The sequence below is a fragment of the Montipora foliosa genome, chromosome 2 (genome assembly GCF_036669935.1).
Source record: "Montipora foliosa isolate CH-2021 chromosome 2, ASM3666993v2, whole genome shotgun sequence".
Taxonomy (NCBI): domain Eukaryota; kingdom Metazoa; phylum Cnidaria; class Anthozoa; order Scleractinia; family Acroporidae; genus Montipora; species Montipora foliosa.
This window is the reverse complement of record NC_090870.1, coordinates 54,654,551-54,660,851: the sequence shown is the minus strand read 5'-3', so window position 1 is coordinate 54,660,851 and position 6,301 is coordinate 54,654,551.

Sequence of the window (6,301 nt, the reverse complement as noted above, 5' to 3'; positions counted from 1 at the left end):
CTTTCTCAACTGTACCCGCAACAGACTAGGTGTGGTGTCACACTTCACATAATTGGTATATTTTACATTCGATGATCAAACGAAAGCAATTGGAAGCTGAGTAAAGTTTGGCGAAACGGCAATTTAGGAGGGTGGATCATCGGTAACATAATTTGTTAACATGGCACGGTGCGCGGCTTAAAGGAATCACGAGACCTTTTTCGTGCCCTTGAAGCCATGTTTAACTTGTTATTCCAAGTGAACGTGCCTAAAGACAAGCGTCCCAAGTGTTCAAATGGCTTTAGGCGTTTTCACGGACGATATGATAAAAGAGATTATGTATGCGAGGGGTTAGAGTTAGGGTTAAGCCTGATTTTAGGTGAAAATCCGGTCGTTAGAACGCAGAGATCGTTCCCATTTTGTTATGGAAAGACCACTGGGATCGGTCGATTTCTACAGGGTGGATCGAATTGTTTTTCGTCTGATCGATTCTAAGTAGTTATTCCTCTATTATGCGAGGTTACAAATAAAACGTATTCTCCATTGAATGACCATCGAGTTGTTGGGAGAGTGTACAGAATTATCTGAAAATGCAAATACATTACTTCAAATTTTAGGCGTTCGTTTAACTGATGATCCAGCTTTCTGTGAATTTGCTTCAAACTCTTAAAAATTCTTCCTTGAAACGTAATTCAAAAATGACAATCATGTATGCTTGTGCGCCTAGAAAGATGCCTCATGTGAAACGATTTCACTGGTCACTTTTAGCCCTTTCGAAAACCGAGCACTGGACAAAGGCCTGATACTCTACCTGGCCCAATTTGCTAGGCAAACCTGTTTGAGTTATTTCGTCACGAATTTTATATTGCTCAATTAAGCATTTTTCGCCAGGTAGTTTTCAATGCTCTGTTCTACACGCTGATCACAAAAAAGTTAGTGAAGATTTTATCAACCTGTGCGTGAACGAAACGTGAAAATCTGTCCAACGAACTATTAAGTTTGCACTTGAATGGGCTATTTGGCTTTAAGTAGCATTTTCAGAAATTGAAGTACTTTTCGCAAGTGGTGCATCGGGCTGCCATGCGGGAGGTCGCGGGTTCGAGCCCCGGCCGGATCAACACTTAGGATCTTAAAATAACTGAGGAGAAAATGCTGCTGTCTTTGTAATTTCATCTGCAAATGGTTAGACTTTCAAGTCTTCTCGGATAAGGACTAGAAACCGTAGTACCCGTCTCACAAATATCTTCTATGTTCATAAGTTCCCTGTGGGACGTTAAAGAACCCACACACTATTTGAATAGAGTAGGGGATGGAGTCCCCGGTGTTGTGGCTGTTCTGTTCTCACCAGCAGAAGTGGCCGGCTTGGCAGTGATGTCTCTAAAAAGCCTTATTTTCTAAACTCCGTTCCGAAAATAACTTATTTATGTTCTAAACTGTCACTAATAATACACCAATGTGATACAATAACAATGAAGTAATGTTTAAAAGACGAACAGCAGTGTTTTATCCACTCGGCTCCGCCTCTTGCTTTTAGACCAAATAAAACACGTGCTGGGAGTTTTGCGAACGGTTTCAAAAACATTCCACAAAAAGCGTGTCCCTCGGGAGTCCGAACAAAGGTTCAAATTTTGAGGGGAATATATTAGCATACAAGAAAAACAAGTGGACCTTATAAGCAGTATGGTAATTTTAAAAGCATGTTTTTTTTTTCTTCAGTCCTTTCTTTGTTGCAGTTGATGGTTGAAGAAGGTTGGTTAAAAATGCTGCGTAAGAGAAAGTTCATAGAATTGAAAACTGCCGATGAAGAAAAAGGTTTGTCGGAAAAATGCTTTCCAAAATCAACACAAATTGGTCTTTTATTTTTGCACAGTGGCAAAATGCAAGGCTGAACAAACAAGCAGCTAACGAAGAAGCAGGGTTCGACGTGGAACGGTACAAAATCCAAAGTCTAGATAAGAACATTGTTAACATGACGGCAGAGTCCTTGAATTTTTTGGTTGACAAAATTTGTTGAAGAAGTTTGGAAGAAGGATGGGTAAAAGTATCCGCCCAGAAGTTTGTAATGGCTGAAATTCATTAATATTCATAAGTCACGTGCAGTGTCTTTATATCTGATAAAAAACTGCACGCTATAGACCGTACTCATAAATGGCGGTCAAGAAATTATTCTTTTGTCTTTGTGCTAATCATCCTACCTAGCCTCACTTTGGAGAAAAAAAGTCTTTTGAATTTTGCTCGTGTTTACGAGGCTAGTTAGGATGATTAGCATAAAGACGAAACAAAAATAGCTTAGCCGCCATTTATGAATACGGTCTATATTCAACGCCACAAGGAGCCACGAGTCGACTTTATCACAAACATATCCATCTTTAGCTGAGTCGGACTTCCATCTGCCATGAACTTTCAAGTGACGATCTGGAACATTCAGTATTGTTATTACACGTACTGTCCTGTTGGTGGTGCTTACTAACGCAAGGGTATTTTTTCCGCGGTTTAAAACTGCGGAGAAAGCAGAACTTAGCAAGTGCTCTTGGTATCCAAAAAGAAAATTGGGGGTAACCACGCATTTTTCAGAGATAATTAAGCTTCAATTAGGAAAAGAACCCCATACATTGCTTTGTACTTTCTCTTTAAAAGATGCGTGGTTACCCCCAATTTTCTTTTTGCATTTCAATAACACTTGTTAAGATCTGCTTTTCCCGCATAGTCAGTAAACCGCGCAAAAATACCTTTGAATTAGTAGGCACCGTCCTTAAGGTAAGCATGTGGGCACGTGAAATTTCAAGTTTTGGCTATTTCTACCCAGGAACCCTCCCTGTACTTATCGGCCTTGCTGGCTTCGACTAAAATCTTTTGAAAACGGTCTTCAGTGACAATGTTAGACCTCCAAATAGATAGAAGCTCAGAAATACGGGAAAAAACCCGCAAAGGCAAGTACACACATGCTGACAAACCTAACATCAAGCACATTTTTACTGCCCCGGCCCGTAAAGCTTCAAAATCAAGCCTGTGATTTCCGGGGTAATGGGCTCCGCCTTCCTAACAGGCCTACAGGGAATACTACTTGACGCCTCAGCAATTGATTGAACAAGAAACTTGTCACAAGGGTTCAAATCTTTAAAATCTGCTAATTTATGAACCCAATTAATAGCATAAAGGGCGCTGTGAACAGTCCAACTACTAAACCACGAGTCGAGCAAATGATTGACGTATGAGGTATAAGGAAACAATAATGGGTGTAACAGGCCTAGGGAGAAACGAGGACTCTCTAATACGATGTAAACACCAAGCCTTAAACTTGCAAAAATGTCTACAATAAGTAACAACGGTATTATCAGTTCTTGCATTCAATGCAGAGAACAAAAGCTTCTTGCAACACTGTGTGTCAAATTCTCAGGGGCTGCCGCCTGGATATCTGGCGAGGAAAAACAGCAAAAACTAAAGATGACTAAAACAAATAGAAAACGACAAAATAAACAAAAAAAAATAGATCCCCGTAGTCCCAGAACAAAAAAACAATAAACCAACTCGTAAGTGTCCAAGTGTTCCTTCCTGAAGAAAACGAGGCTACACCAAGTGGTCCAATAAATAGGGGATCCAAGTGCATCCCAAAATAAAATCATACCAAGTGGCCAAAGCATCACAAGAATATCAAGGCAACGCACACAAAAAACACACCGAGTCAACTCCAAACCCTAAACAAGGAAGATTGGGTACAATGACCATACGTAGCAGAGAATTCTTAGAAAAATAACCCCTGACTGGAAATTAAGCGATCTGAAAATGACACCTTAATAATTGCCCAAGCAGAAAACGTCGGAGATAATGGCCCAGTTCCTCAAAAGCCGATTAACGCTAATCTAAGATTAAAAATTAACCAAGCAGTTCATTTCTCTACTCCCAAATGCTAATCAACGCAGATTTTCGGCAGAACTTTACATGAGAAGACATCAATCTTGAAAAACAAAATTAAGCAAAAGAAACTTTCACCAAAAAGTTGAAAACGTGAAACAAAAGTTTACGCTAATCCTGGATTAAGTTAATCGGCTTTCGAGGAACCGGGCCCTGAAGGACAGATGATGCATATCATTTTTTTAGAAACACTCTTACCAAATAAAATTGAAGCAAAATAATACCTTTTTGTAGTGGAATAATAAATATCTTATTCGATGGTTTAACATATAATACTCGCGGACATTTTGCTCATTGCTTGTATTTTTCCTCGCCCATGCGCATATGCGGAGCTAGGAAAAATACTACGCAACTCGCAAAATATCCGCGCGTATTATATGTTAAACCATCGAATAAGATGTATATAGTGTTCCCTTCAACCAAGTGCAAAAAGGACTCCAAACCCAAAGCAATAGCCTTGAGCTCTCCGTAAGAGGAGCTCTTCCGGGCCTCCTCAAGATGCATTCCACATCTTATGAGAAATGGAAGGAATGGGAAGGACACCAGACGACAGAAGTGAAGACTTTACGAACTTGGATGCAGCCTCACAGCGAGCAAAAACGCGAGCGGAACCAAGATCGTCATCAAGGTAAACCGTGATCTTAACTGCGTTAATTCGCCAAAATCTAACAAGAACTTATAGGGGGCTGAGAACAACCCGAAAGGGAGTACTGTAAAAGCAAAAACTTCCTAACCCCATTAACAACCCACGAAAAACATAGGAAGGTCTGATGATCATCCAGAATATCAATATGGTGATAACCGGATTTAAGGTCAAATTTACACATGAAAATAACCGTAGGAAGGTAAAATGGATGCATTCCTTATGTCCTCAAACGTGAATTTCTTCTTTCAAATGTGCTTATTCACATGACGGAGGTCCAAAATCAACCTCTTTTTCCCAGTACTTTGAATAGAGACGGTTAACCACATTGGGAGCCCGGGAAAAGAAGCTCTTGAACAGCTTTCCCTACAGCTTAAACAGGTACAGCTTTCCCTACAAAATCAGCATGCGCCAAAGCAGAAGTATTGTTACAGAAAAGGGCCTTGGTAGGAACACTGATAAAAGGAATTGCATATCGATTGCATAACCCTTATCAATGACACGAAGAATAAAATTATTGGCCTCTAAATTAAAGTATGAGACCAGAAATTGTAATGGGCTCTGAGCCTACCTTTAACTATGGGTATACTAGACGTAGCACTTTCAAATTCAAAACTATCCATAAGAACATGGCCGAAATCGTAAATATCTTCAATAGTCTCACGAACATCATGCTCCGATATGGACTTACTGCTGCTCAGTAGTGCCGGAGGATTTGTCTGGGAGATGCTTACACATTGATCTGATAATAGGACTTGGTGGAAGGGCATTCGGTTCTCCAATGGCCAGACTTTCAACAGGTGAAACAGATGTCATTGCTGGCTTTTCCGAAGCTGGTCCTCGACGGTTGAGGACGAAAATTAGTGAAATTATCGGAAGAAATAGAGGCAATCAATGCAAAACCAGACAACGATAATGGACATCTGGCAACCTGAAAGAGGAGAGAAAACAAAAAACTAATTGACGGTCGAACTGATAGGCACTGAACTGCCCTAAAGTGAAGATGAATAGGTGATAAGCGTATTTAAATAATACGACAAACAAAACACTCCGAAAAAAGAACCCTCCCAAATGTGTTACGCAGTGCGTAACCAAAATACCAATGATGAGAACGCAACGAACAGAAATACATTTATTTTCTACACTGCTTACCGAAAACAATTATTTATGTTCTAAACTATCACTAATAAAACACCAATATGATACAAGAACAATGAATTTATTGTAAAGGAGGAATAGGTACAGTAATGATAAAGAACGGGCAAAGCCGAGAAGAACAAAGAAAATATACTCAACTTCTGTCCAGACTGTGCAAGCCGGGACATTTTTTTTCTTTTTCAGCGCTCTCTGCCCAGTGACACGGATCCTCTTTTCGTCTTCGGAACGCGAAGCAACCTCGTCAAGAGTGACTGCCATGAGCTATTTCTTAATCTTAATTTATCTAAATTTATATACCTTCAAAAGGCTCTTATAATTTCTTTTTCTTTTTTTCTTTCGTGGCGTACCCGTAAACTAGCTATTAGCTAAGCGTACTGACCACGTTAAATATTTTGATTGATTGATTGATTGATTGACGACAGAAGCCGACGATGATTTTTCTTTAGGAGGGGCATTTGACAGACAAATCCGACGATAGGGTAGGACACTTGAACACCCTTTTGGCTCGAGGGGGCGGGAATTTGAACGATGCAATCTTCAAAAGTTCAAATGTCCGGAGTTTCCCGGAAAGGGGGGGGGGGGGAGGGGGGGAGATGTTGAAGTTTCGAG